This window comes from Peromyscus maniculatus, chromosome X (assembly GCF_049852395.1).
Source record: "Peromyscus maniculatus bairdii isolate BWxNUB_F1_BW_parent chromosome X, HU_Pman_BW_mat_3.1, whole genome shotgun sequence".
Lineage (NCBI taxonomy): Eukaryota > Metazoa > Chordata > Mammalia > Rodentia > Cricetidae > Peromyscus > Peromyscus maniculatus.
In genome coordinates, this window is record NC_134875.1 from 93,188,334 (window position 1) to 93,213,074 (window position 24,741).

The 24,741-nt window shown below is 39.0% G+C and overlaps 1 protein-coding gene and 1 pseudogene across 3 annotated transcripts in view; one reads left to right on the forward strand and one right to left on the reverse strand.

Annotated features, from left to right (window-relative positions):
* The window catches only part of LOC102911433 (melanoma-associated antigen B18-like), a 545,146-nt gene that overhangs the window by 403,019 nt on the left and 117,386 nt on the right, over positions 1 to 24,741 (forward strand). The window lies entirely within an intron of this gene.
* LOC121825978 (U2 spliceosomal RNA) lies at positions 20,896 to 21,016 on the reverse strand (annotated as a pseudogene).

Here is a 24,741-nt window from a genome sequence, read left to right on the forward strand (position 1 = left end):
CCCACAGCACTTCCCCTTTTCTTTCTTTTTCTTTTTTTTTAAAGGAAGGTTTTAACTTTTACACATCTCCAAAGCCAGCTTGGTATATTTGGGAATTTGGGTGTAGATTCTCTTACTACTTCCTGCTGGAGGGGGGCCCTGTATCTTATGGGGACACAAAGAAAATTTTAGGATTATGGAGCAGTCTGTGAGGGTGTATCGTCTGAGCCAGTTGCCTTGAAATAGTTCTGGATGGTGGATCATCTGGGCCTTGGTGTCATCGGAGACATTTCAGGGGGTCTTGGCTGGTCAAACCTGATGTATCTTAATCTGGAATAAATCCATAGCCTCTTGCTTTCTGTGGAAACATAAGTAGAACCTCCTTTCCAAAGCAACATATCCTTACATCCAAAGTTTGAAGTCAAGGTACCTTTATAATATACATATTGGTTTAACTCAACATCTTTTACGATCAAATGTTTTTCTGCAGTTAAAAATCCCAAAGACAACACAATCCAGATTCTCTGTGTAATATTCATCTTTACATGGCTTATTTTTTATATTAATTTTACTGTCTCTTTAAAGACTTTATTTTTTTGTTTTGTTTTTGGTTTTTGGTTTTTCGAGACAGGGTTTCTCTGTGTAGCTTTGCGCCTTTCCTGGAACTTGCTTGGTAGTCCAGGTTGGCCTCAAACTCACAGAGATCTGCCTGCCTCTGCCTCCCGAGTGCTGGGATTAAAGGCGTGCACCACCACTGCCTGGCTAAGACTTTATTTTTTAAGCTATCTATTTGTTTATACAAATGTATATATCACTTTTTTGTCTCTTTCAAGCCTATGTATATTTTACACACATTGTAAACTATTACATCTGAATCTGTCTTAATGTGAATCTATTGCTTTAAACTGCAGCATTTGTAAGACTGAAATGGCTCTATGGCTGCTGGCTCCACCCACCTCAGCTTCCCAACATGGCAGTGGTATGTTTACCGCCTTCTCTGGGAGCCATCGTGTAAGCCATTTTATCCAAGCAGCATGTAACCAAGAAACCTCCTTTTTTATATATACTAGCAAAGGCTAAATCCACCACATAGCAGCAGCATAATGTGCCACTTGTAGATGCCTCATTCCTGCCATACTGCAGGCCAAGTGCAAATGCCAGGAACCTGCCAGTAGCTCAAACCTGCGTTTTGCAGCATCTAGCTGCCCTATGAGACATGAAGCAGGAACCTGGTTTTGGCTCTGTTTAGAATTGCTTATTAAATGTTCTCAGGTTTAAGGTGGAAACTCGAGCAGGAATCTTAAAAGTTCTTATCAATAAAATCAAACCTGAGCCAGGTATTGGGGTCAACTGGAAGATCAGAGAACCCGAACAAGCCACAGCTACCTCACCTGCCTCGCTGGATCCTCAGCTGGTCTTGTTTCCTCAGACTGGAGGCCTCTGAGTCCTCATCCAGAATGGGTCGCAGCTGAACTGCTGCTCAAAAGCCTGAATGCTTAACCAGGTCAAATGCTGCTAGTTTCTGGTCCTCACACCTTATATACCTTTCTGCTTTCTACCATCACTCCCTGGGATTAAAGGCATGAGTCATTATGCTTGGCTGTATCCTTGAACAGATGGATTTCTCCCTCTAGAATGCTAGGATTAAAGGCGTGTGCTACCACTGCTTATTTTAAGTATCTAGTGCCTTTTCTGTTTTCTGACCCCAGATAAGTTTATTAGGGTACACAATATTTTGGGGAAAATACTACCACATTTCCTCTCTTTTTGTCTAAAATTATAAAAAGCTTATAACTAATACAAGAAAAACTGTCTAATAAGTATATACAATATATACAGTCAAAAACTACATCAACAGTGTCTAGTCCATTAACATTTGACAGATTCAGAGAAAAAACTCCATTATATATATGAACAATGTCCAGTCCAGAAACATTTGATAAACTCAGGCAAAAATTTTCATTACTTATCATATGTAAAACAAGTAGTTCCTTTTTAAAAGAAGATTTAATTTCTACCTTTTGTCATTTTTATGTCTTCCCCTTTTTCTTTTCAGTGTAGATTCAGTGATCTACCTATTTATCCTATTATTTCTTTATCTTTTTTCTCAGAGTACATTCGATGATCTATCTCATATCTATATTCTCTTTTTCTTTTTTGCTTTCTAGGGGTGAAGATATCTTTAGGGAATCTTGAAAAAAAAATTGGGGTTAATTGTCAAGTCCATTATCATTTGTTCAGTCTCTGCAAATTGAGAAAGTACAGGGCTTGTTTCAAATCTTTGTTCAAGAAGTCTGTCAGGCTGGATCATCTCAGCTAGCCATCTCGAAATTGTCCTGAGCAGTTTGTAGTCCAAAGTCGATCTTTCTGTGGTGTTAATCAGCTTAATGGCTTTACCATAGTTCATGTGGAATCATACCATAGTCCATGTGGAATCATCGTTGTGGGGTTCCATCATCCTTTTGAAGATTTCAAAGTCACTGTTAGGTGTAGTCATGGTTCCCTGCAGACTTTTTTTATTGGCCTCTGGAGTTTGGAGTAATCACAGAATCACAGTCTGATAAATGTCTGTCTCTTGGAACCATGAATGTTCTTCTCTAGAAGAGAATATCTTCACAGCAATTTCTCCCCACCATTTGTCTTGCCAAACTTTTCCAAACTGACCTTTGCTGATGCTTTTTTGTAACATGATGGTCCTGCCAATTCTTTTCCAAACAAGCATCAGTAAACCCTTCATCCAGGTAGCATCATCACCTCAGTCACCAACACGATGAGAAGGAGCCAGCAACATGGAGCAGCAGCCGCTGCCTCCATGGTCCCACCACTGTTTGTGGCTTGGCCCAGGCTGAAGCTTCTCCTAGGCTGGCCTCAAACTCGACATCCTCCTGCCTCTGCCTTCTTTAGTAAATCTAACTGGCATGTGCCACCACAACCGGACAAGTGTAGATCAGGCTTGAGCTGGGGCCCACAAGGCCACAAGCAAGCAGCTTTTCATGAATTCGTACTACGAACGTTGGGTGCCATTTGTAGCTGGAGAGTTTTCTCTCCAGGTTCCGACAAGCCCCTGCAGTCCGACAGCCCACTTATAAAATAAACACACAGATGCTTATATTATTTAAACTGTTTGGCCTAATGGCTCACGGTTCTAGCTATTTAGTTCTTACATCTTAAATTAACCCATTTCTATAAATCTATACCTTGCCACGTGGCTCATGGCTTACCAGCATCTTCACATGCTGCTTGTCATGGTGGTGGCTGGCAGTGTCTCCCTCCACCTTCCTGTTCTCTCAATTCTCCTCTCTGTTAGTCCTGCCTATACTTCCTGCCTGGCTACTGGCCAATCAGTGTTTTATTTATTGACCAATCAGAGCAACACATTTGACATACAGACCATCCCACAGTACCTGTTCCCACAGCCAAGGGATCCCCAAACAGATCTAGCCACATAACTGTCACCTACATTCAAAGGGCCTAGTTTGGTCCCATGCATATTCTCCATCTAGACACTCTCAGACAAGGATAAGTGTTAACTATGTATCATGACCTTTCACACAACTATTGAAATATTCTGTATTAACCATATTAGAAATTAAAAAATTTATACCACCTCATTGAAAAGTTACTATTAATCTAAAAAGACTGAAAAATACAAACAGAAAATTAGATAATTATGAAAGGTTCAAAGATACCTATCAATATTTAAAACTAGGCTATCTAATTTTATTTCTTAAGTAATGCTTGTACCACCAAAATGTTTTCAGGATAAGCTCAAATAGGTTTTGTACTAGAAATCTAAGTTACATCACTGTACATCAAGATACATATATGTCTAATAAAGTCCTCCACTTTAATACTGATCTTTGTTTTCTGCTACTTAATCATGGCTTCATTTCTCCTTATTTCTCTGAAAAATATGTGCTTACATTTGTTCAGTTATTTCTCATTTTCCAAAAAAACCCTAGTTATGAAACAATAGCAGGTTAGTGTTTTAAATAGAGCACTTTCCTAACATATATGTAGCTAGAATAGCAGTATTACTTTCAGGTGACCTTGCAACTGCTATATAAAATCATACAGTAGTTGAACCTATGTTGAGAGAAGAGACCTGGTTTTAGAGGGAGAGTTTTTAAATTAGCAACAAGTGCCTATTTATTCCTTCAAATGTATCTATTATGTGACAAATTTTTAATGTCACTTGAGTCTATAACATCATTTAAATCTAGAATATTCTCAAAATGACATCTTAAACTAGAAAAATAACTCATGGTTTCAAAGAGGTTCAGATTATTTTCTAGATGGACGTGCCATATATTATAAATGTTCACTAACATAGCAAGAAATACAGTTCCGTTAATATGAACCAAAGAACATTTTGAAATACATATTCTGGTTTTGCCTGTGTGTCTGGTCTCAAGTGTGATGTGGAGGGAGGCCAAGAAAAACCTTCTGTTAGATGACTTTTCTTGGTCCCTTGATATAAAATAAAAGTGGTCTGGCTGCAAATGGAGAGCATCATTGGGCATGCAGGCTGGGGAACATTCCCATGGGTGTGTGTAAGGCATTCATGAATGTATGCATGCATGTTTGTGGGCACATGTGTATATATGGGTATGCATCCACTTAGAGACCCAAAATTGACATCCGGTGTCTTCAATCACTCTTCACTTTGTTTACTTAGGGAGAGTCTCTCACTGTACCTAGAGCTCATGGTTACTGGATACTATACCCATCCAGTTGCTCTAGGAGATACCCTATCTCTTCCTCTCAAGTGCTGATATTACAGGGGATACATATATATGGTAGATTTTTACATGGGTTCTGAGATCTGAACTTGCAAGCTTCAAACTTGCAAGTACAAGCTTTATTCACTGAGCCATGTCCTTAGCCTCTTGAATGTACACATTTTAGTCAATGAATAATTTATCCACTGTGTATGCTTTTACAGAATCTGTAGATATGTAAAATGAACTCATTTCTCTTCATGGTCTTTAGGAGGAAACATTACTAAAATGTAGAATGACAGATCTTCTGGTTCCATATTCTATGGACTCAAAGTAAAGGTAATTGTGCTACACCATATTGGAATGGAAGAACCAATAATGTTTACTATGAGAACTATATATTTTTCTTATTTAATTTCATATGTATAAAGGTAACCAAATGGGTAATTCATGGGCAGGGCATCTCTTCCATTTCTAGTACTCTTCTATAAGAAAAATGAACATTCTAGAAACTAGATAGATTTAGGTTGTACTTATGACTCTTTAACATTGCACCAAGACAAACTATATCTATATCTGTTTGTTTGCTTACTCCCCTTTTGAGTGTAAAATAATGCAGTTTCTAAGCTTCTTTTCAAATAAGTGTTTTATTGATCTTTCATACAAATAATGAGCTCAAATTCCCATGACAAATGCAGGAGATATTCCTTCAGAAAAATATTCATCATAGTTTCTCATTCTGCAGCATGGAAATTAAAGTAAAACTACTAAGGTAAAACAAATTTTCCAATAAAGATTAATTTACATTTTCACCACAGAAACATGGCACTGAAAGGAATAAACACCAACTTCCATTCAGAATTTATCTACATCATTGATAGGAATGAGAGATATTTCTCTTTCAAAAAGTAAAGAATATATCCCAATGAGCTTGATGATGCAATATTCATTTTTCCTTATGAAAACAAATATAAATTGCAATACATTAAGTTCCCTGATGTGTCCACAGTATGGAAAACCTTTCCAAGTTAATGGGAAAATGGAGATAAAACACAATTTACACAATAATCATTTTTTTCTGGTGGGCACATGCATGATAACTTTCTGTAGTTTTACAGTATTCCTTAAATCTCCCTAATAAAATACTTTCTGGACCTGATTCTAAAATTTAATATCAATTTGTTCTAGATGTAATATTTCTGAAAATGTCACATACATGTAACCATCTGTGAGGGGGTGCATTTTCCTTTGATAGAATATCCAAAATGACAGGTCTCTCTCTCTTTTTTTTGTGGTTTTTTGAGACAGGGTTTTTCTGTTTAGCTTCGCGCCTTTCCTGGAACTCACTTGGTAGCCCAGGCTGGCCTTGAACTCACGGAGATCCGCCTGGCTCTGCCTCCCGAGTGCTGGGATTAAAGGCGTGCGCCACCACTGCCCGGCATGACAGGTCTCTTTTTTAAACATTTGTTATTTACTTATTGTGTGTTTGCATACATGGAGGTTAGAGGATGATTTGTGGGAGTCAGTTTTCTTTTTCCATTGTGTGGGTTTTGGGGATTGTCAGGCTTAGCAGCAAGTTCCTTAAATCTCTGAGTCAACTCATTGGCCCGACAGACACTTTTAAAGCTACTTTTTTTTACACTATTTTGAGGTAACAGGAAAATAATGAAGCAGGAACAAATAATTTCCATATACTCTATCACCATTCATGCATTGTTTTCCCTTTTAATAACATCTGCCAAGTGAATGCATTTATTAAACAGTGAGTGAGCCTAGGTGATACAATGTAATCACCCCAAACCCATGGTTAACACTAGAGTTCACATTGGTGTTATACATTTTATGGATTTGGACTAAGTATAATAACACGTGTCTATCATTAAATATCACAGAGAATATTTTCTCTTCCCCAAAAAGTTTGTATTCTATCATTTAACCCATCCCCATTCTAACCTCTGACCACTGCTAATCTTTTAATTGTCTCTGCAGTTTTGTCATTTCTTCAATATTGATGGTGGGGATCATATTATAGGCAACCTTTTCAGTTTGGATTCTCTTCAATTTTCATTCTGTTGCTGTGGTAAAAAACACTCTGACCAAAGGCAACTTAATGAAGGAAAAAGATTATTTCAGCTTAAATGTTGCAGTCCATCATTGAAGGAATTCAAATGAGTAACTTGAAGCAGAAACCATAGAGGAATGTTGCTTGTTGGCTTGCTCATAGACTTATGCTTAGCTAGCTTTCTTATACAGCCTAGAATCATCTGTCTGGAGAATGCTGCCTTCTACAGTGGGCTAGGCCCCCTATATCAACTATCAACCAAGACAGTTCCCCACAGACATGCTCACAGGCCACTCTGATCTGAACAATTCCTCCATTGAGACTCCCTTTTTAGGTGACTCTAGGTTGCTTCAACTTGACAGTTTAAGCTAGGTAGGGCAGGTTCATTTGGACATGAGGAACACACATTTAAGGTTCCTTAATGTCTTTCGATGACTTGGTAGCTCACTATGTTAGCATTAAAGAGTATGCAACTGTTTGGGTATGCTACACTTTATTCACCTACTAGACAGTTGCTTGGTTGTTTCTAACTTGGAGCATTATAAATAAAGCTGCTGTAAACAATTGTTTGCAGTTTTCATATGTACGAATCACTTTTAGATCCTTTGGATAACTACCAAAGACTAAGGCAGCTGGATCATTTAGTAAAAGTATGTTTAGTTTTAGAAGAAATCACCACACAGTTGTACCATTTTTCATTCCCAGTATAGCACATGAGAGCTCTCATTGTTCTACATTCTTGGTAGTATTGGTGTTGTCAAATGTTTCAGTTTTTGGCTGCTCTTTGAGGTTTACAGTAGTATTTTATTATTCTTTAAAGTTGCATTTCCTTGATGACATGTAATGTGGAGGACGTTTTATATGCTTGTCATTGTATATATGGGGAAATGGTTGCCAAAGTCTTTGGCTCATTTTAAATTACTTTTGGCTTTTCGTATTGTTACAAGTTCCTTTTCTACTTTAGATAATACTTTATTGTAGCAGGGTCCTTGCTGTTGTTCCCTTTGGGGGAGGGGGCCAAGTAGGCGCAGAGTCAAACCACACAGACTCCAGGAGAATGTTGAAAAAACAAGCTCAGTTTATTCAGGAAGAGGTAAGCCTTATATACCCTTGACCCCACCCTGGGGGGAGGTCTGATGAATATGCATCAGCTGGTATGACATGGCTGCCTCTCATTGGTCTAGGTCATCTCCAGATCATGTTTCAGCTGCTGTTGCTAAGACCATCAGGCAGACCCAGGCTGGCTCTCAGAAAGTATCTTTCTTACTTGTTTGGGCCATCTGGGGGGTCCTCAAGCCCGTTAGGAATGAGTCATCCCACATATCCACCCCTTTTTATTATTTTATAGGACATGCTCAGTGAGAGCTAGGGTGCATTGCCCTAACCTTGTTGACCCACCTCAGGAGAGCTCAGCATAATGAACTGTGCCTGTCTTAGATTGGCTTGCCAAACAAGCTCGTATCTGTCATTGACTACCAGCCCTGGAAGAACATCAATCCTGGAGAGCTGTCTGGGTGGTGGGCTTTAGGCAGTAACCTTCAGTGAGCCATACAGGCATTATCTCTCTAGGTGTACTTTGATCTAGGTGTCTGAGAGCCAATAAAACCTGTAGGGTCACCTTTGTGGCCACCTTCTGTTGGTGAACCTGTTACAGAAGGTATTTGAACAAGAGAAGGATTAGTCAAAAATTTCAATCTCAAGGACATGGATGGGATCCCAGGCATTTTTATCATGCCAATTGAAGTCTTTTTGGTGGTGTATAATCGACCTTGTAGGGAGTGAGGCAACTGCTTAATCTCTAGGGTCGCATGAAAGTGATGACATGACCTTTACTAATGAATGTCACAGTAGCAGGACAAATCATACATTACCCCTCTGAAGCTTCTTCTTTGTCCAAAGTCTCTTGGTCTGTTGCTGGATGCACATCTCTGGAGGGTACCCATATTGGTGTAGTGGTATTCTGGGGAAAAATGCAAGCATATGTTTGCCCCCCGGTTAATAGGGCAACAGAGTGTTGCCACTAAAGGGTGATGGGATCCCTTCAATGCACCAAGGACAATGGTATCTCCCAAGGCAAGTAAATAAGTGTGTTGTCCAATCTGGGCTTGTGTGACTTATGGTTCTTGGCCTGTGAGCACATCTAGAGAAACAGTGATGTATATTAAACAGTTGTGCTGTATATTAAAATGAACCTGAGCCTCAGCCTGGTCATCATAGGCAGCTCGCCAATTAAGGAAGACCGCAGGCTCCAACACAGCCTTCATGAAATGGTACCAGTCATAATAAGTCTGTAAATGCATTGCCCATTGCCGTAGGACTAGTTCAAACTATGGTGAGTCAGGACCTGATTCATTAGCAGCCTTACGGACCAAAGACAGGTCTGCAAGAGGGGCAGGTATCCATGGCTGGTTAGCCACATCAGGACCCACATTAACTGGAAACGCCATGGTGGGCATGTGCGGCACCATAGGTGGAACAGGCTGGGAGGTATGCAGAGCAGCTGGCTGGGCAGGCAGACATCCAGGAAAATCACTCTGTGGATACTGCAGTGAGAAGTTAGTCTCTCGAGGCATGGGGGGAAACAGAAGGGCTACCGGTATAGGGTTGGGTGCTGCTGCAATCATTTCCTCTCTCTTTCCGTCCCTTTCCTTCACTTTACGTCTATTCTCATGCCTTCCTTGCCAGCAGAGGCAGAGGATATAACAGTCATGGATGGAATGAAGGCAAAAGATAAGTTGGTGTTACTTTGTTTCTGGTAGTGCTTATTGTGAGCTTCAGTAGAGGATGACTTTAGGACTGCAATTATAGTCAACAAAATGGGCATAACAAACAATTGGAGAGTTACTCTTGAGGCCACTTTGCTGTTTCTGGCCAGGAACAGAACTCTTACCCACAGATCAGGTTCCCACATGTTCGCTGAAAAGATCTATGGAGCAAGCATTACCAACTACTGATCCATCTCTCCAGGCATCACAACCCACAAGCACAAGCATGCATTCACAAACATACACATACATACATACATACATACATACATACATACATACATACATATATATGCACATACACAACTAAAAATACTCAGATGGTAACTGTTGTTTCCTGAGGGACGAGCCCTTACATGGAAACACCAGGCAAGCCTGAACAAAAGTATGTGTCACCCTACTGTACAGACAGATTCACAAACAAGACAAACAGCAAGAAGAAAGTGGGGGTCCCAGCATTTACCTGCTGAATAGACCGAATTTACACAACGTAGAGAGGCCTACTCACCGAAATATACCACTCAAAGGGGCTTCTCAACCAGTGCCGCACATGAGTAAAGGGAGACAAACAGACCCTGTTCAAGCACCAAATTTCCTGGGTTTTGGCACCAGATGTAGCAGGGTCCTTGCTGTTGTTCCCTTTGAGGGAGGGGGCCAAGTAGGGGCAGAGTCAAACCACACAGACTCCAGGAGAATGTTGAAACAACAAGCTCAGTTCATTCAGGAAGAGGCAAACCTTATATACCCTCCACCCCACCCTGGGAGGAGGTCTGATGAATATGCATCAGCTGGTGTGACATGGTTGCCTCTTATTGGTCTAGGTCATCTCCAGATCATGTTTCAGCTGCTGTTGCTAAGACCATCAGGCAGACCCAGGCTGGTTCTCAGTATCTTTTTTACTTGTTTGGGCCGTCTGGCCCTCAAGCCGGTTAGGGATGAGTCATTTCACACTTTATCATACATAATATTGTAAATATTTTTTCTAAGTTTATGCTTTGTGTTATTCTGCTATTGTCTTTGATATAGCAGACATTCAAAATATTAGTGAAGCCCAGTTTATAATTTATTATACAAATAACTTTTGTATTGTATCAAAAAATCATCATCATATCTACAGTCTAGGGTTTCTCTTATGTTATCATTAATGACTTTCATAGTTTTATAATTTTACTGCTTGTCATAATTACTGTTTTATTGCTGTGAAGAGATGCCATGAACAAGGCAACACTTATAAAACAAAGGCTTTATTCGGGAACTTGCTAACAGTTTTATAGGGTTAGGCCATAATCATTATGGTGGGAAGCAAACAGGCATGGTGTTAGAACAGTAGACTGAGCCAAAATAAACTATTCCTTTCTTAAACTTCTTTCTTTCCTTGGATATTTTCTTACAGCAGCAAGAAAAAAAATGAATTTAGAAACCTGGTATAGAGGAGTGGGATCACTTGTGTGAGAAACCTGATCAGGTGGTTCAAAGGCCTTCAGAACTAGATTGTAAGAAGAATTTAGAAGAATTGAAGCTGTGGGATATGGAAGTTCAAAAATGAAGTAAGAAGAGCTTAATAGACTGTTGTGGTGGGAGTTTAGAAGATCAGAATGAAAAGAAATATAGAGCATGGAGGAGTGGCTCGTGAGGTTTTACAGGGGAGACCAGTACTCACTGGGAACTGCTGTAGAGGATATTCTCTTTACCCTGCATCTGCATTCTGCCTATGTTGTTGAAATTTTAGAGAGGCCGAACTAAAAAGGAGTGGAATAAATTGTTTGAAATTTTGAGATCAAGTAATAAATAAGCTGTCGTACAGCTATGTCTTCCTGTTTTTATTGAGGTTTGTAATATTTCTTCAAAGTAGGAGATACTGAAGATGCACAAGCACAGTAGAAAAGGAAGCCAGCATTAGAACCTGGCAGCATTGTCCATATGATGATTAATTGGCAGGCCTGAAAATTTCAAGAATTATTGCATCTGGAGGCTTATACCATTGTTCTAGAAAGTAGATGTGGCCAGGTAATGCACTGTAGAATAGCACAGGCACTCAAAGGCTGATGTGTGAAGCTATCAAGTTGTAACATAAATTGTGATGGAGATGTTGGAGAAGCCAGTAATATAGCGCATCTATCCACTGAGTCATGCTGAATGTATGGGGCAGAGCCACCTCTAGTAAAAGGTTCTATGTTCTGCAAGTGGCATAACAGGAGGGGCAATACTTCTCAATCCTGTTTTAGGGCAGATGATACTTTCAAAGACCCAGATACCAGGGCTGGAACTTTATATCATCTTTGCCCTGATGGGTTTAGGTCTTGTTTGGGATATCTTTTCTTATTTTGCCACCATTTCTATCTTTCAGAATGGGACATTTACTCCGTGACATTGCATATTTAAAGCATGAAAACTTTTATTGTTTTTTTTAAATCAAGAAAATAATTATTTTAGATTCAAAATATAAAGAAAATAAAATATCAGTGTAAAGACTATATTTCACAAATTTGGTACTCTGAATATAAAAAGGATATTGACAAAGTTTTATCTAAATAAGCCAAATAAGAAAAGAAGGAAATAAATAACATTTGACATCTCACATTTAAAATAGTGTCTCAGAAGAGACTTTGACCTTTGGGCTTTTGAACAGTGTTAGAGCTGTTAAGATACTGAGATGAACTAAATGTATATTTCATTATAAGTTGGGTAAAAGCCTTTGGGGAACAATGTGAAATATTATAGATTAGATGACACATCCTAGTGTCAAGTTGACAAGGGATAAGCTTGTGATTTTTATCTTCATTGTTAACTGGGCTGGATTTAGAATCACCTAGGAGACAAGTCTGATGTATCTAAGTTATTTCCAGGGATGATCATGTGAGGGAAAAACTAACCTAAATATGGGTGGCCTCATTCCATGGCCTGGGGTCTCAGATGAAATTAAAAGTATAAAAGGAGAAAGCATGATCACAACATTCATCCCTTTCTGCTTCGTGTGTACAAATATAACATAATCAGCTATTTTCTACTCCTAGTACCATTATTTTCTTACTATGATGGACTGTATGTTATTATAAGTAAATAAATCTCTCCTTTAAGTTGCTTATGCCTGCCATTTGTCACAGCAACAAGAGAAGTTAATGCACTTAAAGTGCATTACTTAAAGTGTATATAACAAGTTAGAAATATCTAACATCTCGATAATACTTACTCTCCCTATATAAGACCACTGGAAGCCTGCTCATTTATTTGTCATTTCTGATTACTTTTAACTTTTGTAGTTTTCCTCATGGTGTGTGTGTGTGTGTGTGTGTGTGTGTGTGTGTGTGTGTGTGTGTGTGTAAAAGATTTACTTTTACTTTACATATAAGTGTTTTGTCTGAATGTTTGTAAATGTACTGCATACATGTCTAGAGCCTATAGAGGTCAGAAGAGGGCATCAGCTCTCCTGTAACTGGAGTGACAGGTGATTATAAGCCACCATGTAGGTTCTAGAAGGGGAACCCAGCTCCTTCAAGGACAACAAGTGCATCCAACTATTAAACGTATCTCCAGCCCCATTAAAATATATTTTAAAAATATAACGTCTAAATGCTTTATTTTCTACTTTAAGGTAGAGTAATAGGATGCACTAAATATAATAAATGAAAAGGCAAAATATCAAAGTCTGGATATGGTCCCCCTGTTACAAATTATTTTTAACTACTTTCCCTATATGATTCTTCCCAGAAACTATTAGTGCCCTCATTTTAAGAGAAGAAATACTTCCAAATTGTACTCTCTAGAGCGTTGATATTTTCTGATAAGAGTCCTTGAAGATTTTCCTGGAGTATATCTTACTTTCAAGGAAATATAATAGAAAAAGCATGAATCAGCTGAACTTTAACTTCTGTATCATATATAACCTTTGTTTTCTCATCTCTAAGGAAGAAGGAATGACATTCACAAAAATAAAATCAGTGTATGTGTATGGTAAACATAACACATAAAATTATCATAAAATTTGAATTTTAAGTGAGGTCTAAACTTTTAGCCAGATAATTTACAGAATTTATAGAGTAGTGCTATAAAACAAATATCTGTTGTGATATAAATGATCTGCACATTCTAAATATGTTAGCCACAGTCTATAAATAAGGAAAAGTTGAAACGTGACCACTGCAACTGAACACCTGATTTTTAAATTATATTGAATTAATTTAAACCTGAGTAGATAATGTTGCTATTAGATACTGCAATGGACCAACACAGTTCTAAAGAATGTCTTTGCGGCCAGGCGGTGGTGGCACATGCCTTTAATCCCAGCACTCGGGAGGCAGAGCCAGGCGGATCTCTGTGAGTTCAAGGCCAACCTGGTCTACAGAGCGAGATCCAGGAAAAGCGCAAAGCTACACAGAGAAACCCTGTCTCGAAAAGAAAAAAAAGAAAAAAAAAGAAAGAAAAAAGAAAAAAAAGAATGTCTTTGCTTTTGATATCTAAACAATGTTTATTTTCATAACAATGTAAATGTCTAAGTTAGTAAATCCAGGGTCTCACCATGAAAACATATGAAATTACTCTGAGCTTAAAAGAACTACTTGAAAAATCTCAAATATATATATATAAAACTTCTCTACATAAGGCTGCCGTTGACCTTATAAACATAACTAACTAAGCCATCTGATCTTATTAGAGTCATAATATATTCTCCAATTATGTCAATTCTCTATAAAAATGTAATACATGACTAGTTTATTGCAAATCCAGTGCTAAGCATCTTTTAAAATTCTCTTCCCCAGAGCTAAGTATCTTAATGAACCAACTTTGGTCTAGTGAATATAAAACCACATTATCAAAAATTGAAAAATGTTAAATAAGTTTTAGCTATAATGAGCTTTGACAAGGCATTGGAATTGTTGCTCTACTTGCTCAGTGAGGCATTCTCTTAAAGTAAAACTGATGAAAGAGATTTAGTTTTCTTCATTGAAAAGATCATAAGAGGGGTAATATTTGAACTTAATTGCCAATAAGATGTATAGGTAATGGATTAAAATATTAACCTTATTATAGTGTTTTACTTGCATATCTAAGACAAATTCATTGTACAATTCATGTCTAGTAATATTACTTAGACAATTATGTTTAGAAGTGTAAGAAATAATCTCTAGATTTCAATTGTATCATTATTATAATGCTGTCTATTCATAGTTCTAGTTGACAAAAATATAGGCAAAAGCAGCCACTATTTTATATAGTGTAAAATTATTTGGATTTGTGAAATTTGCATTTATAGTAAAGTTTTGCTACCTCTGTTAGCTTCCGATGGTGGGTTTTAAATTACTGATTCTAAATTTATTGATAGTTGAAATTATAATACAGGTTATCAGTGAAAGGGGAAATTTACCTAATGTCCTTACTTTTGATAGTATTTTAAACAGAAATATGAAAGATTAACTTCAGAACAATTTGCTACTTTCCTCATTATTAATGTTCTATATTATCATCTGATACTTTTAAAAGAATAAATTACAAAGTCCCTCTTAGTATGGTAGAAAAATAATGGATACTCAACAGACCTAAATTCTGCTTCCAGCAGTAAATAGCCATATTATTTAAATCAAACTGATTTCAAAATTAAAAATAAAGACAGAAGGTATATAAAGAATTTGCCAGTGTGTTTTGACTGCAATAATCACTAAACAATTTTGTTGTTTTAATAACAGTAGTGACAGTAGTTGTAGTCTGCTTTCCTTATTGTTTCCTCTGAAGAACAGTTTTAAAAAATCATGCTAGATTATTTTGACATTCACACACATACAAACAATTTGAATTTTTCACTCAAAAGAATGAGAATAATGGAATAGCTAGCTAGCCCCCAAATAATCTGTTTAGAAGTTGATCTGTGTGGCAACAATGTAGACTCTTGTAACTCCAGAAGTGTGCCTAAAAGCCCCATTCCTAATACTCTGAGCCTCTGGTGAACATGAACTTGTCAGTCAGATTGGCAGACAGGAAGTTTCATAAGCTACAGAACAGCTCCTCTGGTTCTTTCACTGAACATTTGTTTCTTATCTACTCTAAACTTCTCATTATGGAGGAATTTGCAGTTACTTGTCAATATAACTCAGCAGTAATTAGCCAGCTCTACTTTCCTCACGTGTATTTCTCCTCTCATCCTTTTCAAGTGCTTCAATCACTGTTCCAGCAAAGTTGTTGCCTTAGACTGAGGCATCACCTCACCACAGGTCAACATTTTAACTTTTTGCCCAGGATTAAATATGACTCATGAAGTATTAGGCATTATGTCAATACCAGTTGGGCAATGCATTATTCAGTCCCCAGAACTTATTTATCCTATTTCCCCTACCCATTCTGATAGAAAACAAGTATCAAAGTGATTATCTTCTAAGTGTGCTACATGATATAATTACATGGTATTTATGAGAGGGATTCATTTTGAAAGATAAGGGGAATGGAAGCAGAGAAGGCAAGAAGAATTGAAACAATGCCCCAAGTCTGGATTCTGTAGAGAGAGAAGGAAGGATGTATGGAAAGCAGCAGAGATTTTACTGAGAAAGCTTATACCCAGTTATGGTAGAGAGACTTAGAGCAAAAATTTGTCATAGGAGCAGTCTCTAATGCAGAATGACTGTTTCTAGTACCACTGCTCTGATGGTTAGTTTCATAAGCCAAGTTGGATAGACTCCAGACATTATTCAAACACAAATATAGTGTGATGATGTGAAAATATATCATAGATATGACTGACATCTAACATCACATGAACTTTTATAAATGAAATTAGCTTCAATAATTTTGGTGGGTTTCATTTTAAGTCCAGAACCAATGTTTCTAGTGGTTAAAGAAGGTCCACCTATAAAAGTTCAGCTAGACCCAGCCTTCCAGCCTTCCTTTTTGCCAGCTTACAGTACTGGCTTTGAAATTGTCTTGTTAGGCCCCAGAATGTGAGCCAATTCCTTCTCAGTCTGTTCCTCCAGTGTAACGCCTGTCCTGGTTAGTCACTGCCAGGAACAAGCAGTGCAACCAAAGCAATGACCAATGCTGCTGTTGGTCAACTGCTCATTCCAGGGGCATTTCACTTGAAAGGATATCTGAGCAGTCAGGCGTCATAGCTGCCACATGCAGTTATAAGAATTTGTAAAGAACACCGAAATGCTAAATCAAGGAATTACATATAGGACTTAAATCTTCTGGTAAAACTTTATTATCCTTCTATTTCAGAATCCTTGTTTTCTCCTAATCTTTGACTATTATTTCTCTATCATTAATTGGGATTATTTGCCTTAGTTGTTTTTAGTTTTTATCTCAGTTTGTGATGACCCAGATAGGGATGTGGTGGTATTGTATTCCCCAAAATATTGTGCAACCTAATAAACTTATCTGGGGTCAGAGAACAGAACAGCCACTAGATACAGAGGCTAGAAAATAGCGGCACTCACTCCTTTAATCCTAGCATTCCATAGGCAGAAATCTGTCTGGATCTCTGTGAGTTCAAGGCCACACTGGAAACAGGCAGGCATTGTGACACATGCCTTTAATCCCAGGAGGTGATGGCAGGAAGCAGAAAGGTATATAAGGCGTGAAGACCAGAAACTAGAAGCTTTAGCTGGTTAAGCTTTTAGGCTTTTGAGCAACAGCTCAGCTGAGATTCATTCTGGATGAGGACTCAGAGGTTTCCAGTCTGAGGAAACAGGACCAACTGAGGAATTGGCAAGGTGAGGTAGCTGTGGCTTGTTCTACTTCTTTGATCTTCCAACATTCACCCCAATAACTGGCCTCAGGTTTGATTTTATTAATAAGTACCTTTAAGATTCATGCTGCATAGGGATTGGAGTGAAAGCAGCTCATTTGGGAGGCGAGCAGAGACAACAACCACTAGCAAAATTTAAAAGTGAAACATAGATGAAGGATTTTAAAAAAATAAAACAAAACAATAAAAGGCAAAACAGGTAGATCTTAAACCCAGTTATTAAAGTGGATAAAAGCAGTTTCATCTAGTTGTAAAACCCTTAGACTAAGGAAGATAATGCCTCAGAGCTATTTTAACCAGAAATTAGGGTAAATGGAGACATTATCCACCAGTTCCTGGCAGTCATACTAAATGATGCTTATAGGGTGGCTTGTGGAGGTTGGCATCAATGCCCTTGGAACCTCTCTCATGGCCTACATGCAGGCAGAGTAGCATCCAACATCCAGAGAGAGCTCTCACAGTTGCTGGCAACTGGAAGCTTTGTAATACAAAAATGTCACAAGCCAAAAGGATGTGGATGGAATAGTGTCAGCGTCTGTTCCACAAGGCCAACACATGACAGAGTAGATGCTAGAGTTTTTCAATTATTGAATTGCTATGGAAACTTGGAAGATAGGTATTTTTTTTATTGGTTTGTGGGTTTACTTGTGTTTCCAAGTAGAATGGACTGTAACTTTTATTCTTGGTCAATTTGACCTTCTGTTTGAACAAAGATGCAGATATGGTTTTCTGAGCTGTAAATCTCCCATGGTAACCTAGTTTACAATCACCCTCAAATTTGCCCCACTTGAAGAAAACAGTACTTTCTGTTCCTAACTTTGTAATTCTTTAGAGAATATGAAGTGAAAAATGAAACTTGTAATGTTTTAGGACAGCAATAATCAAAATAAGAAGGTACAGTCTGTGGATGATCCTAGTAAGTATAAGCCATTTTACAAGAACACTGTAGAAAAAGGAAAAACAAGCATTTTCATTAATGTTTTCCAAGGTTTTTCAAAAGGAGTATAATGCCTAGACCAATTACTGAATATTTTTAAAACTACAGAGCTCTTTCAATGCACATTCATAATACCTTGTCATCATACTGACAAATTTGGTAAACAAGTACTACTTAAGAGGATTTCATGAAGAGAGGCAACCGGTTACAGAAAGCATTAACGTGCCAGAGAAATTGGACTGTTGTTAAAGCTTAGAAAATGGATTCATATTGCCTGAGATGCCAGAGGCAATAGGAAAAGTTCATAGCACTGAGCTACAAAATTATCCTTTTATCTGACTACTCTACCTGTTTCCTTCTGTAGGGCACACAGAGCTCCTTTGAAGAATCAAGTCTTCACAATTTCACAACATACAGACATATTATATGATTAAATAAAGTGTTCAAAAATATCTATTACTATGATTACTACTATCTTTACTATAAATTTATGGGATCTGCTTTTAAACTTCAGAAATAATAATGGCACACCAGAATTGTGTTCATGGTGAAATCAATAAGTCAGATTGTTGGTATCAACAATCAACCATGCAGGAAGCAATGATGAGGACCACTCCCTTCTTTTTTTTAAAGAATTTTTTTTATTCATTTTACATACCAACCACAGATCCTCCACTCATCCCTCCTCCTGCTTCTCCTCCCAGCCTTCCCCCCACAACCCCCTCATCCCTTCCTCCAAAAGGGTAAGGCCTCCCATGAGGAGTCAGCAAAGCCTGGTACATTCAGTTGACTCAGGACCAAGTCCCTCCCCCTGCATCAAGACTGAGTAAGGCATCCCAACATAGGGAATGGGCTCCAAAAAGCCAGCTCATGCACCAGGGATAGATCCTGATCTCACTGCCAGGGTTTCCTCAAACAGACCAAGCTATACAACTGTCCCCCATATGCAGAGGGCCTAGTCCAGTCTCATGCTGGCTCCACAGCTGTCATTCTAAAGTTCATGAGTTCTCATGAACTTAGTTCAGTTGTCTCTGTGGGAGCTCAGCCTGGTGCTTGGCTGTGGATCTCTGCATCTGCTTCCATCATTTACTGGATAAAGTCTCTGTGGTGACAGTTAGGATATTTACCAATCTGATTACTGGGGGTAAGCCAGTTCAGGCACCCTCTCTACTATTGCTAGTAGTCTAAGCTGGGGTCATCCTTGTGAATTCCTGGGAATTTCCCTAGCACCAGGTTTCTCCCTAACTCCATGATGTCTCCCTCTACCATGATATCTCTTTTATTGCTCTCCCACTCCGTCCTACACACAGCTCAACCTTCCTGTTCTCTTGTGTTCCCATCCCCCACCCTCTCCCCTTTCTCTATTGTCCTCCTCACCCCCAGACTTTATGGGTGTAACTTCTGACATTATTAGGAGACACAATCCCACAGCAAGACTCCCTATCCTCTGGCTCATATACACTTTCCACACCCTCCTACACAATGTTCCATGAGCTTTAGGTGCAGGAGTGTTTTGTAGCTGTATTCACTGGGACCTGGCTCCATGACTCTGCAGTTTGATTGGTTGTGGTTTTCTGTAGTGGTCTCTGTCCATTGCAAAGAGAAGTTTCCTTTATGAGGAAAGAACACTATAATTACCTGTGAATATAAGGACAGATGTTTATAGATTGTTCCTAGGGATTATGCTGGGTTAGTAAATTCAAGGCGGTACATTCTTCAATAATCATCACTTCACTAGCACTGCAGCCAAGCAGTACTCTGTAGATTCCTCCTTTGGAAGTTTGCAGGAGGCCTTCTGGGACCCTGCAAGCTAGTTCTCCTTGAGGGTGCATTCAGGTCAGTTCCAGCTCAGCAGTCTCTCTGGGTTTTGTTTCTGAAATGCATGGTATCTTCAGCAATAGGGACGTACTTTCCTTTCACCCCTGGTGTGTCACCCAAGGGCAATAGCAACAGGCTTTATGTTTTGGGATTCTCTGGGATAACACTGGCCAACAACTCAAGAAGCCTTCACAACTCAAAAGAGGGCTTCTCAACTCAAAGAGGGCTTCTTAACTCAAAAGAGGGATTCTCATGTCTGGTATTGTGGCATTTTTTAGGTAGTCTATTAGAGGGAGCACTGTCAGCCCAGATGAGAAAAGTTCATTAAAACCATGTATACACACATGGAATTACATTTATTATAAAGCTTATTTTATTTTGGTAACTAGTTAATTGATTCCCTGTGGCTTTTTTCAGACTTACTTATTGTTATTTTACCCTCCTCCCTCCTCCTGTACTCACTACTCCCTAAACAGAGATTACTTGTACCCTGCTATTACCTTCTGTATTGTTCCCCAACTCCTTGTCCCAGTAATGGTTTTGTTTTCATTTCCTGGTGTCTGAGTTAGTACAGGCTATGTACTCACATTTGAACATTTGGAGCTAGGAGCCTCCAATGAGAGAGAACATGTGAGATGGGTGGTGGTGGTGCATGCCTGTAATCCCAGCACTCAGGAGGCAGAGCCAGGTGGATATCTGGAAGTTCAAGGTCAGCCTGGTCTACAGAGTGAGTTCCAGGAAAGGCACAAAGCTACACAGAGAAACCCTGTCTCGAAAAAACAAATGTTCCATCCATTTACCTATACATTTCATAGTTTCATTTTTCTTTACAGCTGAATAGTATTTCATAGTGTATATGTACCATATTTATTGAAAAAAATTTAAAGAAGTAGTAAGTTTAGGAAAACTATTCCTTAGGTAAATGATGCAAATCACTTTCCTGCAACTTTAAACTGGTAAGAACAGATACTACACTTGATCTTAGCCAAAAGGCCGAGAAGCGATCCTGCAACTTTAAGAACCCCACTAATATTAATTTCCTCCAAGGAAACTTACCTACAAAATATCTAATACATATTCTATGACTCAACATATCTTTTTGGATATCATAGTCTATTATCAAGAAATATTTCCTGTTAATTTGAGAATTTAAACATATTATCTTTTAATATTCTTCGCTATTCATTTCTAAAATCTTTATCTTTTTTAACAGTAAAACTCTTGCAATGACTATTGTGAAATATTTATTTTCATGTCTACTCAAAAGAAAATATTACAGATCTAGTGCCAGGGTCCTGCCTTGGCTTGGGTTCAGGTCTTCCTCCAAGGTAAGATCTCCCCTGGAGAGTCAGCTCAGCCTGGTACATTCAGTTGAGGCAGGTCCAGTCCCCTCCTCCCTACACCCATGCTGAGCAAAGTGTCGCAGCATAGGCCCTAGGTTCCAAAAAGCCAGCTCATGCACTAAGGACAGGTCCTGGTCCCACTGCCTAGGGACCTCCTAAACAGTTCAAGCTAATCAACTGTCTCACTTATCCAGAGGGCCTGATCCAGTTCCATGGGGGCTCCTCAGCTATTGCTTCACAGTTCATGTGTTTTCACTAGTTTGGCTATTTTGTCCCTGTGCTTTTTCTAATCATGGTCTCAATATCTCTTGCTCATATAATCCCTCCTCTCTCTTGCCCATTGGACTCTGGAGCTCCACCTGGAGCTTGGCCATGGATCTCTGCATCTGCTTCCATCAGTCACTGAGTAAGAGTTCTATCATGACAGTTAGGATGTTTGGCCATCTGATCACCAGAGTAGGTCAGCTCAGGCTTTCTCTTGACCATTGCCAGTAGTCTACAGTGGAGGTATCTTTGTGGATTTCTGGGGCCCTCTCTAGCACTCTGCTTCTTCCTATTCCCATGGGGTCTTCATTTATCATGGTCTCTCTTTCCTCGTTCTCCCACTCTGTTCCTAATCCAGCTGGGACCTCCCGCTCCCCTAAGCTATCTTTCCCCCGACCCTTCAACAGTTGGCACTATGTCTATTCCTGAGGTTTTTCCCCTATTCTGTGTATGCATGCCTTACTCTCCTTGCCAGAACTATGAAACATGGTTAATGTTCCAAGTGTTGTTTTCTCATATGTACCTAACTGACTCTCTTGAATCAGAAAAGTTCCTAGGGTTAGGAGTTGTAGTTAATGATTCCAGATAAGAGATTAGAGGAGCATTTGTCCCCTGCTGAATCTTAGGTGAAAATATTTGAGGGAGAACAGAATTTCCATGGAAAATTACAGCTTTTGCATGTGTGACTGACAAAGTAAAACTAAAAACTGCTCAAAGAATCAACAATGTATGCTGCAAGCTGCAAAAATATACAAAGTAGGATTTCAGCTGATTATGACAAAGCTAATACCTGGAAGTAGCCAAGGGCCTTCCAGAAGTCAAGCTAAGATTCAAGCAGCCTTGGTGATATTTGGCTTTTGATTATCATCCGTTTCCTGCTCTGAGTTTTTTGTGTGCTATTGTAGCTTTTCCACCATGTATTGGGCACCATTTCCCCTCTACTAAAGGAATATTTACATAGCCTGTGCTGACAGCTATGCACAGCCAGAACCCCAGTTCAAGCCTTCCTTTAATTATCGTCATTGGCAGCATCCGGCCAGGTCCATCCCCAGGCAGAGGAAAGTACCTTATCAGAGATACCTCTGTACTCTCTAAGAACAGACTTAAGTGTCCAGACTACCTGTTTGAGAAGGCCTGGAGGATGTGCCAACTAAGATTAACTTCCTCCTTTTCCAAATCTTACCTCTAGTTCCAGATCTCCCTTTAACTATCACCAGAGGCATCTAGTTGTACACAGGCTGCCTAGCGACTGAGCACACTTTCCCCCACCCTGCAGAAAAACAACAGACAGCTTGGACTGATAGGAGCCACAGGAAAAAAGAAGATAGTTTTATTTTCTCCCACTGACCTAGCAAGTTATAGATTCTTAACATTTTCTACCAATCATGTTTAAGGTTATAGTTGAGCACATAAGATGCCTCTTCTTACATATTACCCAAATTTAGCCTTTAGTTAATTTATTAGTCACTTCCCTTTTGGGTTACAAATGATAGTTAACAATTACTGCCCCTCTATGTGATTCTTATCATCCTTCTGTTTGACCCTGGAAGCCTGGTGGCCACTGCCTGAGGAAAATTCTTACCTGCCTTTATGACCCCTCAGAATTCAAGCCTGGTGACTTTGCTCAACCAGGGGACTGATATTGCTTGGGTTTATAACTGGATTTCTGGGAGACTTAGGGGGAACATGGAGAACTTAAGGACAGAGAACAGAAAGGGATAAGGAGGATTTTGACCAGAGAGTACATGTGGACGAGATGGAAGATGAGTAAGAATCAGATGGGGAAGTCCTAGCTGGGTAAGAACAAGGTGAAAAGGACCTAGATGAGGCAGAATTAAGAGGAGAGAATTAAGATAGAACTTAGAGGGAGCAATAGATAAATATAGCGAGAAATCAGGCAAGAAAGGAGCTAGGCAGGAGAACAGAACTGAAGCTGTGTAAATATCATGTTATTCCAGAGAATTAAAGTAAATGGACTAAGGAGCTCGGTGTGCGGAGATTCTATTTCCCAAAAATAGTTCACACCGTTTGTAGCTCTCTCTCTTCTGAGCCTCTGGGATGTGTAATATTAAGGCTGGTCCCGGTAATATTATACAAGAAATGTAATAAGAGAGAAAGGAGCCTGCAAGCTGCACGAATTTTGCAAATTCCTACACTGTCCCATGGACTACTGGTCCTTGCCAAGTAAGATTCCATTTCCACAGGTGCCTTCCCCCAAGGAAACCCATTGGTCAGGTAGTCATATGCTGATCCAAGACTAGGCTGCATGACTCCCAACAATCTAGTAGACATAAAGCCTTCTTAAACTCTGACATTAAACCTCAGAATGCACAAATGAGCTTAATCCCATCTCCATGGTATTTTCATCTTTAAATGTCTTTAGAATGGAATATGTATACTAATATATGACTTTGGATGAGAATAGGCAGTAGTAATTAAATAATGAGATGGTGTATTAATATATTAATCTAATGACCTCCATTTTTCCAATTATATACCTTTGCATATCCCACACACACTATACTTCCTCTCCCCCATAGCCTTCTAAATTGATCTATCTCACTCTTGGTGTCTAAGTAGTTGAGAGCATACTACAAAATTGGTACCACAAATTTTTGTTGTAAGATATAGAAAATCAAGCTGGAACTGAGTTTGGAAGGTTCTCCCTGATGCTTCATGATGGAAGGTTCCATGCAGGCTCCTGGGGAAGAAAAGGCAATAGTCTTAACTAGCTCTGAAGCCTATAAACTACAGTAGCAATCTGCTAGGAAAGATGAGCCCATTTGGGCAATTGTGGCCAGAGTGGTATGGATGTAATGAACCACTCTTGGGCTGGATTTGAGAACTGTTCCACAGGAGAGAATCTATAAGCCCAGTCAAAACCATATTACAGGAAAAAATCTTAAGCCCTGTGGTGGAGATTCCTACTATTGTGTACCTCAATTGGCATTGTCAGATTGCCTTTACAAAAACCTATGTTTCTACCCATAGACTAATATTACTTTCAGTCTCAATCAGAAAAACCTATCTTTGCAAGGAACAGCAGTTCAGTCAGTGCAGGGACTCATGGTTGCTCATGGTTCTGAGAATAAGTGTTGGTTAAATGTTAACCCTAAATAAGGC